At 45.0% G+C, this 13399-nt stretch overlaps 1 protein-coding gene across 1 annotated transcript in view; it reads left to right on the top strand.

Annotated features, from left to right (window-relative positions):
- gli3 (GLI family zinc finger 3) overlaps positions 1–13399 on the top strand; it is a 98225-nt gene that overhangs the window by 668 nt on the left and 84158 nt on the right. The gene's annotated exons all lie outside the window — the stretch shown is intronic.

Genomic DNA, 13399 nt, shown 5'->3' with positions numbered 1-13399 from the left:
CGATCAGGGACTCCCCCCTCCAAAAAAAGAAGAAAGAAAAAAGAAACAGCGTAAATGCACCACTGTCTGTTTTACGCTCGGCCCGGCTGTGATTTAATCTGTGAAAGAAGCGTCGGTTGTTAGAAACCCCCGGATGGCAGACTTAACAAGTATCCACCGCAGACAGATGTGCATTTTCAAACCAGTTGCATAAACTTTCACATTAATGAAAAACGTGTTTTTGTAAAGTTTAATAAGACAGAGAGAGGGGAAAAAACACTCTTAGAGTTTGGAAGTGAAACTTTATTGGACCTCAAATAAGCGCGCGCGGGGGTGTGGTGTATAGTGGCGTGGGATGAGACGGGGGGGGGGGGGTCATATTTATGTGCATTTGTGATCATATTTCAGGATCTGTTATTGATTTGCTTTAACAAGCGAGAGACTCGGGGAAACACTTAGTGACGGCATACATGTTCAACTTTTTATTTCAATCCACCCAAAACCTGTGGCTGACCCTCCCCTTGACCTTTGACCTCCCCTTGCTTCACTATCGAGCACCTAGTCATTTATAGTTTTGTAATATTTAATTAGCCGAGACTTAAAATTGGAAAAACTCAAAAAAAATTGACAATAAATTATAACATTAAATTTCCTCATGAAATTATTTTTAGTTATAAAAACGGAGAAAATTAAAGTATTTGGATGATTTCATATAAATCTTTGTTTTCCCTGTCAGCATCCGCTAACCTGACGTAGTTAAAGAGACTCTCCAGAGCTTCTGTCAATTTGATTTGCATTGGAAAATTTTTAAAATGATGTTCTTCCCCTTAAGAAAGAACATATTTAAGCGTACATCACAGTGTGTTTGAAGGCATGCGCATGTGCTCAGAGAAATTTAAGCCCATTACACTGAGGTCTGTGGCCCTGCAGGGGTCCATGGGGGAGGTTTTATGGGGGACCCAAGCAAAATTAAATAAAGCATAAATCCTCTGTATTTTAGTTGATTAGAGTTTGTTAGTATTTAAAAAGTGATGGATATACTTCACATGCAAGGTGTCATTTAAAAAGTTACATCAATAATAATAATTATAGGAAGAAGAAGAAGAAGAATAGAAAGCTCTCACATGGGCTTGTGCAGATTTAAAAAAAATGTGGGAACAGGGGAACAGAAGTCTGGTGTGTTCATTTTGGGGGTCCAGGACATGAAAACGTTTGGGAGCCCCCCCCCACCCTCGAGCCTCCACATGTGCAGATATTTGTTTGAAACTTTCCCTCCTGTTCCTCGCCAGCTGTTCCACATTTTATCTGCTCCTCTGCTCTCGGGTTTCATACAGACGACGAGGGTCCGAGGTGCTCAGCCATGCGGTGCAGCTCAAATCCTCCCTTTTTTTGTGAGTGTTGTGTATGTGTGTGTGGGTTTTCTTTTTTCTTTTTTTTGGCACATGGCAAATTATTAACGGAGGTTTGGCTGCCTTGAGACGGAGCAGCGAGCGAACGCATGCGAAATAAGATGTTTAACAGGACACACAGATAAAAAAAAAAAAAATCTCCTTTTGGGTGTTTTTTTATAAGGTTGCTCTCATCGTTCATCTTGTCTGAGCATTTGGCTTTGAGCGGGGCTTTTGCAGGTCTTGGTAACATTTGTCCAATAAAATAAAATAGGCACTGTCACATAAACTGTCATTTAATATTTCCCCCATTCTATTTTATTGATAATAACAAAATAACATTCGCAGGGCTGAAGCTGGAAAATTTACCACTGCACTCAGTTAAAAAAATAAAAGCAGACAAGTCAGGCCTTAAAAATCTGAAAATTTTAGGCCTAAGCTTTATTTTTAAAATGACAACTTGAGGACAATTTGTAATTAAATTTTGTTTGCATGTATTTATGCATTTTTATGGCGTGTGACTTCTTAATTAAGCATTTTGAGATGATACTGGTAATTAAAAAAATTACACCGATAAATATTGTTCCCTGTATATCATCATAGGAGGCCCTTGTCATTTTATTTTCAGTATAAGACATCACATTTAAATTTGACGATTAATCAACAATTCAGTGCTGATAGATCAAAATATGTAACATTTTTAAATGGTTAAATCAATTAAAAAACAATGGCTTCAATTTCTATAGTTACACAATAATCTAATGTATGTAATATATATTTTCCAAATATCTAATAAATAATAAATCATAAGAAAGGAAGTCTACCTTGTGAAAAATTGTAAAAGATAAATCTGCACACTGTCTGTGTGTATATCTAATTTTGCTGCTTCTGCTTTCGCACGATACTATCTGAAAGTGGTGCACCTTTTCCAAATAAAGGACTTTGTCTCATTACAATGCAGCAGCAAGGATGAATGCAGCACTGTTTAAGATGCTAATCTTCTGGAATGAGATGCACAACTTAGAGCCATTCGCTTACTGTAGCCAGGAAAGATGTATCGTTGCCGCTCTGTGCTTCATAACTCCACGCGCGAGGAAAAGGCGGATAACGTTTCCCTCTGCAGGAATCGGTCCGTCAGATATCAGCGGCGGCGGCAGCAGCGTGCTGCTTTATCTCAACTTTAAAAATTTCTCTTTTATGCATGGGGACGTTGGCCGAGGACACCTGTGACCTGGTGACCTGGCAGAATAGGGGATGTCATGTTAATGCAGGGAGATGATGTGCTATTAGCTTTTGAGGTATGGCCTGCTCCTCTTTGTAAGGGCCTTACATTCACAGTTACAGGCAGTTTGTGTCCTCAGGCCTTTTTTGCCCTGTTGGAAGTATACCTGTTATCAGGTTTGTATGCAAGAAGCCCTAATGAGCTGTTTTGTTGTGCTAATGCCACGACCTGAAGCACTCAAAGAGGTGGCAAACGTTTTGTTAAAACGAGGGTAATGTGAGGGAAGTTGATTATCCTTTAGATAATGAGCACAGATGTGAGGGTTTTGTGTAATCGTGCTCACTTTGTGGGTTTTCCTGCAGGTTGCTGTTGGTTCGTTGATTTTTTTTCCCTCGCTTTTTTGTACTTTTCCTAAAACTTCCTGAGAGGATAAAACTGACAGTTTCATTTTATGTAATAATAAAAATCAGCTCACATTGTGATTAGCTGTTGCTTTCCTTGCATACGGCTGGCGTAGTTGAATAGATGGCCCCCAAAAGAAATCTCTTACTCTCTTACTTTGATGATTTGGTACTTTGATATGTTGACATCAAATGAAACAGACACAGTGGGGAAAGAAAGAGGACAAGTCAGACAGAGGTAGTGATTGAGGGGAAAAAAAGGCTGTTCATGAGAGCGGGTGGAAATGTGTGTGTGTGTGTGTAAGTGCAGTTTGTGAGGCACGGAGGAGTGCTCTGAAAACTTGGGCTGAGACAGCAAACCTGAGGAGCGTCAAAATGTCTGGATGCATTTGCGTATGAGCAGAGACAAGAAGGGGTCTTCGGGTGTGCGAGGGCTTCTCCTTGGCCTCCTAATCCCCAGGCCCAGCCATCCCTTCAGGGCATGCCTCAGATCTGGCTCTCTGGCTCTGTGCGTGGACGACCCAGCTCCGCCAGCAGATTTAATATGCTATGTGTTCCTGCTCCCCCGGCTCCCCTCCACCTCAACCATCATTGTCCCAGAGCGGGACCCTCACTCGCTGTTTCAAGGAGCCTGCTAAAGGCACCTTTCAAGCCAAGGGGTGATGTCTTTGGATAAGGCGTATGGCGGGGAGGGAAAATAGTGATGAAGGCGATATGAGACTCGAGAAGGGAAAAATGTAATTTCACATATGTATATGACTCGCATTCAGGGATTGTAATTCACTTGGGTGTTTGCTAGCCAGCAAAAACAGTCGTACTCTGAGTGCACATGCATTCTCGTGCTCATTCACACTCTTATTTCTCTTTCTTGTTCTCTCATTCATACAGTTTTTTGTTTTTGTGTGTGTGCTGTTCTCTTTCTTACTGTCTTTTTTTTGTCTTTTAACTGCATGAAAAATAAAAAGGAAAAAAAAGTTGGAAAAGTTTTTTTTTGCTATAGCTTTCGTCCTTTGGAAAGTCCATTTGCACCTGACAATTTGCCTCCCAGAGTGAGGTGAAGAAAACGGCAATAAAAAAAAATGGTGGGGGTGGGGAAACATTCACATAAATTTGAATCAAGTGGTTCGGATTTACGGTAGATGAAGCTGTGTTTGACAGCTCGACATAAAGCCTGCTGTAGGAGACGGTAAATTTTATTGCGGCAGAAACGCGGGCTTGTGTGCGAGGATCCAGTGGTGTGCCAGCTCGTGACTGGTGTTTTCTTTTCTCGCACACTTTGGAAGAGAAGCGGACAGGTCACGCCTGCGTGTGACTGCCGCTCATCTCCTCCTCTGTTTGCTGTAGCTGCTGTAAAAATGTCTTTAAGTCCGCCGTGTGAAGTGTAGCAGCGAGAGTTGAAGTGCTTTTAGTCCGGGGGCCCATTTGTTTGTGTGTAAAGTTTGTGCGCCTAAAGAGACAGTTTCCTGGGGCTCCGGGGCGGTGGCGGGTTTGGTGGGGGCTCTTTCTTAGTGCAGATGTGGCATTGTGTCAGCTTTGATGGGAGCCGGTTGTGGCATCCGTGAGGGGGTCTGTGCTTTCCTGTCAAGGGTGGCGATTGGGAGACAGATGAACTGGCCGCTTGCTGTGAACAATGATCCGTCACGTACCGCTGCTTCTTGACGTGTGGGGCTAGGCTGCACCGAGGCATCAGTTTGGGCACTAATTTTTTTCCCTCTGCCATAACTGTTTAAACTGAGCCCTGTGTAGTGCATTTTGTTGCACAAAACACCTGCACTCACAGCAGTAATTAAGTTATGTGTTGTCATGCAACGATGCTCGCGCTGTGTGTTTGCAGCCCCGTGCTGCTTGTAGTTGTCTTTCAGTGGGAGTTATCGCCGAGCTTTGGTGAGTCCCCGAGTGGAGGTCAAGGGGGTGTCTGTTGTTTGGATGTCACATATAAATCCCAAGGTTAATACCTGAAAGAAGAGCAGGCCCAGACATTCTCTTTGCTCTCCAAACATGTTTTAGATGAGTACCTCTTTACCCGCTCTGCCGCCTTCGTTTCCGTCTGCCGTGGACTTGGGGCAAGTTGGAAAAGGAGGGGCGTGTGGGGCGGGTATCCCAAATAAACCCCTTTAGTGTGTTCTTTTCAGTAATGAATGCTAACAGACTCTGGCTCTAATAATGCCTCATCTTGGAAAAACAAAAGGGGAACTCTACTATCTGAGCAAATTTCTACCCGAACCTGAAAGAGCCCTCCTTTGACAGCGCAGCATTTGAAGACTAATCGTTTTTTCTCATGCAAAGCACGCTGTTTTAAGAGCCCGGGCCACGGAAAGAGAGGGGGCTGTGTTTTAACAATACTCCGCAGGGAGTGAGGAACAGGGTTCTGGGAGGGGAGGTAGGGTTGTAGAGAAGAGGGGTGGGGGGGGGGATTCCTCTCTCCTTTGCTCCTCAGACAAAGCCCGGTTCCTTTCAGTTTTGCATGGGGGGTAGGGTGCGTGGAGAAAAGGAGGGAGCGAGCAAGAGTTTGAGTTCCTTGAAAGAGATGGACTCGAGCCGTTTTTAATGACAGTTTGTCACTGTGGCCTCTCTACTTTCCAGGGAATTTGTTGGGCTGGCCTTGCAGTGACAGGCCTGGAAAGAAGCAGGCCTGAGAAAATTTATCGAGAAACAGAAATATTAACGTGTACATGGGGCCCTAAAACGGCTTTGGCTATTCCTGCCAGACTGGTGTTTTTATTAAGAGGGGTCGACATGCTTTGGAAATATATCTTATTCATGAAGAAAGCCAGGTTAGACTTCCCAAAGAATTCATTATGTTCCCCCAGATGCGGCTTTGTGGGTCGCAGTCGTCCCTTGGAGGACGTGGAGCGTGGAGCGCAACATTGTAAAAGCTCCCTCAGTGGGCATGGGAGTGCGAAGGGTTCCATTTGTCAAAGGTGCAAGAGTCTTTTTCCCCTCCTCAACACTTTCCCGGCTCAGTCTCAAACTCATTGTCTGAGCAAAGGCAGGACATTAGTCACTGCAACGCCACGGGAGCCTGCGGGGGCTAAGGACCAGCGCTCTGGAGCCCGAGTCGGACAGAGGGGAGGAGAGAGGGGAGAAGGAAGAACGGTGGGAGGGAAGGAGGGAGGGAACAAGTGAAAAAGGTGAAAGAAGGGCAAGAAAAGTGGAGGAAATGTGGGGTAGATGGAAAGTGAGGAAAAGAGAACATGGGAGCTCAGAGTATGTGTGTGGGAGAGGGAGAAAGACCGTGGGGGGGTTAGAGGGAGTGGAGTCTGTAGCTCTACCTCAGGGTTCAGTATGTAAGCCCCTGTCTACTCCCCAAAGCTGCTTTCACAAAGAGATTTACAAGACAGGTCTCCGGTGTGCTTTGCTGCCCTGCATTATGAGTGAGTGTGTAAATGTGTGTGTGTGTGTTTGACTTGGAAAAATGGGCCTTTCTGTTTTTCTATTCCCTGACTTATTTTCTTCTTTGCATCATCTATGCAAAAAAGATTTGGTCAAATTTACCAATCCAGACAGGTCAGACGCTCAACAGCCCCAGTGGAGCGGTGTGAATAACCTATTCCCCCTGGTGGCAGTGTTTGTGTGTGTGTGTGTGTCTGTGGGTGTGTGTGCATTCACGTGTGAATGTATTTCACAGATTCACACATACAAGGGATCCTGTTAGCTTTTGGAATTATTTATAAAGCCTGGCTTTTGTGTGGCGCCCTAAGTCCCTGTCTCCTCCCATTACTGCCTATGACTCTACCTGGGCTTCCTTCAGCTCCAAATGCTCCCTCAGCCACCCTCCCAGCCGAAGGAACTGAGTTTGGTGTTAAAGCTAAACCCTTTATCTGCTGCTGCTGCTACTTTCTTTTTCTTTATGTGCAATCGCTGAGCATTTTCATCCTCTGTAAAAAACAAAAAAGTTTTCTTATTCAGAAAGTCATAATGTGCAAAGACAAACACAAGTCGTGCACTTCAGAGCAACACACAAAGTTACCCAGAACCATCCCATATGGCCCTGATTACCCTGTAATCCAGGAAAGTTTTTTCCCCATCCCTTTTTTCTTGCACACACTGATGGGGTGAAGGTTTTTTTTATTTAGCGTGTTTTTTGAGATGCTTTATGTTAATGTTTGTCTTTTATTGAAACAAGCTGGAATGTGATTATAGTCCTGCTTGGTACATATGAGCAGCGAACTGCTCTAGTTTCTCCATCTCCCTCTGGCATAGAGATCAATGCAAACCAGCTAACGCAGGGTAATAAGCCATTAGTACACACATTGTTGCAGAGATTTACATACATCGACCGGTGAAGTGATAAACTAGGTTCCGTGTCCTAGAGGTAAGAATTATTGTGTGTGTGAGTGATTAGCTGAATGAACCCCGGGTTAGAGTAGGTGTGTGTGTGCGGGCACGCGGGTGTGTGTGTGTGAAGCATTGCTGGGTGATCTCCTTGCGACTGCCAGTCCTGTGTGATAGGTGCCAGATTGCGTAGCTGGGAGCCAGGTTGTCTCTGCTTGTCAGTAGTGCAAGGTGGAGGAGGGGAGATGTGAGGATGATTACAGTACACTGTTCCTCTGATCTGATTCATCACCAACTGTCTCTCCTGCAAAGGGTGAACTTATTATCCCTGTCTCAACTTCCACGGTGGAGCCAGCTGCTCTCCATGCTTCCCAATTAACCCCAGGCGCCCGTCAAACGCTCCAATTAAGGCCTCCTCCTCCTCCTCGCAAATGTATTTGCCTGCGTTTGCCGGGCTGCTGGAGACGCTCGAACATGCGGCGGTGAGCGAGCCGAGTGTGTTTGTTTAGGAGCTGTCCTGAGAAATGGCGTTATAGCTCCCAGATTTATTTGAGGTGGGGTTGCTAACAGCTGAATGAAGTAAATACACCCAGATGTTTGGCTTCTTCACAATCAAGTTGGCAGGCGGGGGGGGGGGGGGGGGGGGGGGGGGGCTGTCTGTCTAACGACAAGTCTTGTTCCTCGGTTTCTATGCTGGGGATTTTCAGGGGGCCATTTTGTGCCTGCTCTCTTTGGAGTTTATGGGAAGTTTTATTTCCACGAACACTCGGCAGTACTGTTAGGTTAAGGCATCTCATCCCGGCGTCGTGCCGTGTGATATTGCCTTGGTATTTGAGTTGCGTGAGTCTTTCTCACTGGGCTGAGAGTTTCTTCCGAACTCGGTGTTTCAAAATCCTGTGTGTTTTTGATGCACGGGTTTCTGGCGCGCAGCAGTGTGCGTGCGCGCTTCCGTGTGTAGGAGTGTTGCTGTAGGTGGTGGGATACAGGTTTGGCAGCACTAGCAAATCCTCGGAGACTGCCTGTGTGTGTGTGTGTGTGTGTGTGTGTGTGTGTGTGTGTGTGTGTGTGTGTGTGTGTGTGTGTGTGTGTGTGTGTGTGCATGTGTGGAGCCTATGAGCCCGTGCAGGGAGAGGTAGTGGTGGTGGTGGTGGGGAATCTGTGGCTGATATGAAAGTGAAGGGAGAGAGTTGTCTCCCGACGCTGCCGTGGGGAGAGCCGTCAGGGAGCTAGAAGTCTTTGGGACTCCCTCTGAGCTTCAGCTGTCTTTGATCTCACACCTCCGCTGCGGTACACTCCACACTGCTCTATAGAACACCCTCACCTGCCGCCGATCCAGCAACACAGACTCACAGCTCGCATAGATGAGACTCTTAACTTGTATACTTGCACTTACGGCAACGCAGGGCTCAGTGCAACTGCACTTAAAAAACTGAGGTGGAAACTTTGCAAGCAGCAACTGTCAGAGAAATATATGACAATAGAGACTACACTGGTTATTTATTTATTAATTTTTTTAGGATGTATTAATTACTCGGGTAGAGTGTAAAGTTTGGGAAAGTTTTTAAAAATCAGGAGGACTCCTCATATTGCTCATCCTGTCTGATAAGGAGTCCGAAATGCAAACTTTTAAGGATCTAGACTCACAGATTTAGCATGCATGGTTTTTTTTAAATAAGATATTCTCAACTATGGTGTAATCAGTAATGACAAAGGTAGCGTGCTTAAGAGTCCTGCTAGTTTAAGCCTGCACATGTGAGTTCATTCCCTCGCCTCTTTTTTCCTGTCTATTACTGACATGTTGAATTAAGGTTGAAGTGCTGACCCTATTTTAAGGTATTTTTTAATGACTTGTGATGGAAGATAAATGCAAAGCCACAAACAAGCAAACAAACAAAAAAAATCCTAATAATTTTCTCCATCTGTGGAATATGTGACTCAGTGCTACCCTTTTGGATCACTTCCCATCTACACAGGAAGTCTAGCATTAAAGCAGTGCTCCTCCTTTTCTCCATGCATTCCTTTGACTGACTGTGGCACATTTCTGGACAGCCTCATTCAGCATTCCTTTACATGCCGATTTGTTTGCCCTCCCTCTCTCCCTCCCTCCTTATTTTTTTTTTCCAAGTCTTCCTCCGTTAACGTCCGGCTTTATCATACGAGAGCCCAACACCAAGACAACTTCATCTCATCCAATTTTCACCCCTTTAATTCGGTTTAAATGGCATGGCCGCGAGGGCCAGGGCGGGAATTAATAAGAGCCAATAAAGCTCGCCGCTGGGGCATCGAGGCCAGTCTTTAAGTAAACATTATGACTTCTTGAGGGGGGATTCAGGCGCGGCAATTGATGAATTGCGGCGAAGCTTGGGAAGGGCTAATTTCTCACTTAGCCGTCCTGATGGGGCTAGCTAATAGGCCTTGCTTTGCCTGGCTGATTGTCTGCTGGCTTTATTATTGTGCATTATCACGCTGCCCCCTGGCTGTTTTTAGCGTTCGGCCCCGGAGACGCCAGAGCACGTCATTAATCACATTGCGGCACTGACTCATTCCACTTCAACACTTATTCCAATGACACAGTGGAATGAAGGAAAGCAAGGAGGGAGGGAAAGAAAGGGAGTGCGAGCAAAATGAGAAAGGAGGAAAACTGAACTGAAAAGAGGAGGAAATTCAAGTCCGAGTGGGCAGGACAGCTTCACAATAACACTCTAACCTGTAGCTGTACAGCCATCGGATTGCACTCGGTAGTTCAGCTGCTGCAAACAGCGCTGGTTTGACTTCTGTCTGGGGTGCAGAGGATAAGAGGAGTGTATTCTACAGTCCCCTGGGCTAAGTGGAAGATCTACTGTCAAAATCATACGTGCTGCCACTCCACTTACACAGGACCCTCCATCTGCTTGATCCTCCTCTGAGCACAGAGGCAGAGAGAAAGATGTGTGTGAGGAGGAATTTCACTTCCTCCACTCATCCCCTCCCTTGGGCACCCCCCCTCTCTTGCTCATGTTCTACACACAGTGATTGCGCTTGCATATTGAAAGGGATGTAGAGAAACATATGCATCCACGTCCATACATACTGTTACACAGCCGGTCTCGCATACTGTCAAATCTACTCGAAACATTTCCTCTTTTCCTCCCGTGCCGTGTTCACATACACATGGGTTACATACAGCCGCTGTTTAACATTTACTTTTTTTTTTTTTGCTGTGAAAGCACAGCGAAGGATGCTGTTCTTGCGTCTCTGGTTGTGGCATAGCGTAGAGTGCCTTTTAATGACATGTATGAAGAATGCCTCCACAGACACAGAGCTGTTCTCGCTGCAGTTTGGAGGCCCGTTCTCCTGTGCTTTAAAATATCTGCCATGTGCACGGGCTAATTGAATGGAAAACTTAGCTAAGAGTGTAGCGGGCTGCTGCAGTTGGCAACAATTAGTTTGAAAACTTTAGATAAAAAATAAGGTGTGCAGTAAAAAAAAAAACAAGTCTAGCATTTTCTCTTCTTTTCAAGGACCTTTGGGATATTTTGCTGAAGTATTAGTTTGCATTGTCTGCGAAAGGCTTCAGTAATCGGCTGAACAAGCATCTTTTCCTTCTCCTTAAGAATCAGAAAAAGTGTCTGATCAAACAAAGGCTCTGTGTTTTAGCATGGGAAGAAAATGGATAAAGTAGGAACAAGGGAAACCGATACTGCATAACTGGGCCACCGCAGCATCAAAGCTGCCCGTATTATCCATTGTCTCAGTTGTCACAGCCCCACTTGCCCTGAAACAAGTGGTTCGTGAACAAATGCAAAGTCAAAAATATATAAATAAACAATCTAATAAGCATGGGGCTGTGGGGAAAAGGAGCAAGGCTTCCATTGTGGCGCTCGCTTTATTTGCCCCTTATCTACTGGGTAGCGAGCGCAAAAGAGGCGTCGTGTAAGCGTCGTGATTACATCGTGTGGGTTTGTTACCCAGGAATGTAAGATGCGCTCGGCTCATTCTGCTGTGCAACACACAAGGTCCCTCACCAGCCCTCCAAAGCATCTTAAATGGAGAGGTCTGAGGGACCAAGACGCATGCGAGGATAATCTTATTAACTGTGGTGAAAGCTACTGATGCTCTGTGTTGTTGCACTGTTTGTCCTTGGAAATAAAATACAAATAAAATCAGTCTTCATTTGAAACAGGCTTTCCATTTTCTAATTGTTGTGCAATACACTTGTGGTAGAAAGCTGTTTTTTTGCTGATGGGATGCTTTTAAGACCACGTATCTTTAATATAAAGATAAATCATGAACATCAGTATGTTTAAAATGTACAAAAACATCAAATTGTCATTCATAAGTAGTCTCAATAAAGCTTTGCAGTGTAACTAGAAAAAGCTGAACTCACACGTGACACAGTAACGTGTAAATGACTAACAAACTTAATGACTCAGACATGCCACACTGCACAAAAAGGGTGAGAAGATCAAGCACTAAACCAGTTTGCATGTGTGTATCTGGGATTGGATATGTGTGTGTGTGTGTGTGTGTGTCAGAGTGTGACTAATTCTTGCTAAATGGCCCTTACTTGAGAGTCTGGTCCCCATCAGCTGTAGGCCAGACTTAGTGCCATCTGGGCACAATGTTAAGTTTTTGCTGGTGAATGAGAGCCACAGCCCCCAAATCCCCCCCAGCCCCTTCCCCTTTGCCCTTCAGGGCCAAGGGCATGCTGTAAAAGTGCAGTATTGAACACGAGGCCTAAGCATGTGAAGCTATTGCGCCTCCTCAGTAGGGGTTTTGAACCCATTACAGGTCCTCTAACCACCACCGAGAACCTCTACAGTCTCCTTAAGGCATCTCATCCCCTCACACTGACCTGATCCAATGCAAACACATGCAGTCCATAGGAAGCACACTTTGTTTTATTGCTAGATTCAGCTAATCTCGCCGAAGGGCTCACACTCCTCCTCCTCCCTCTTCTTCTTCGCCCCTCAGTGTTTTAGTTGTTCCAGCTGTGAAGGAGCTTTTAATATTGTTGGCATAGCTGCGCGACGTGCAAAACACACATTGTGCATGCAGGAAAACATGTGCAGGCACGCAGGGGCGCAGTGAGGTGCACACGGACGCATGCGTGCATACGTGAACACCCGTACACACGTGCACGTATAGTCTCAGTCTCACACTCCTCCCTTTCTCCATTCATTTTCTCCCTTATCCCACTTTTGCTCACAATCTCCCTCAATCGTCTCCATCTCCCATCTCTCCCCTCTAACTCGCTGCGCCGCGGTGCGTTTGTGCAGTGTTGATAAGCCTAAGATAGCAGATCTCGGTGGTCGCTGATGTAATGATGATGAATGCTGCGGTGCTGCCAGTCTCCCCCTCGGGGGGCCCTCGACACTGAACAGTCGCCCTAATGAAATGAACACAAATACAGTACCCTGTCTGTGAGGGGGGGGGGGTGTTGCCAAATCTAAGAAGACACTTCAAGAGTTTATATATAAATGTCCTCCAGTTTTTGATTGTGTGCGTGCATGTGTAAGTGCGTGTGCCATGCAATTGCAAATGTGTTCCTGATGAGAGCACGCAGGTACACCTAAAGCAGCTTTATAAAATTAAACTTGTGAAGTTGCAGGCTTTAAATAACAAACAGCGGTGATTTTTTGATAGCATTAGTGCTCGTTTAAGCCTGCGTGAAAGAAAGCAAACAGTTTTTTTTCTATCAAAGGCAAAAGTTTATTTTAGTGTGTTCACTTTGATGTGTACAATTTGCAGATGACTTTCAACTCAGTGCCTTTTTCACCGAAGCGTATAATTTATGTTAAATTGATTTGCTTAATGTGCTTATAAAATAAGATTTTTTTTTCATTTTTTTCAGAGGGAACACTTTGAATTGTGGCATTTTAAACCTGTTTAATCGCCTCCCTTTCTGTGCGGAGGGATTACAGTTGAACGCAAATAATGATACACCCTCGTTTTTCTAATTGGGTGTAGGACATTTCAATGGCAGAAACATTAATGTGAAATTAAGATTTATTCTGACTAACAACGGCATCCAGCGCCTACTTGTGAGTCATTCTGTATGTGCCAGGGATCTGTGGAGACAACTGTGGGGCTGTAAGAAAGTCCACGTACAGGTGATTATCTCTGTGATGCACAGTGTAAATGTAGCAACGTGA

This window comes from Rhamphochromis sp. 'chilingali' (genome assembly GCF_963969265.1).
Source record: "Rhamphochromis sp. 'chilingali' genome assembly, chromosome: 18".
NCBI lineage: Eukaryota > Metazoa > Chordata > Actinopteri > Cichliformes > Cichlidae > Rhamphochromis > Rhamphochromis sp. 'chilingali'.
Note: the sequence above shows the minus strand (reverse complement) of the source record. Positions and strands in the feature narration are given on the sequence as shown.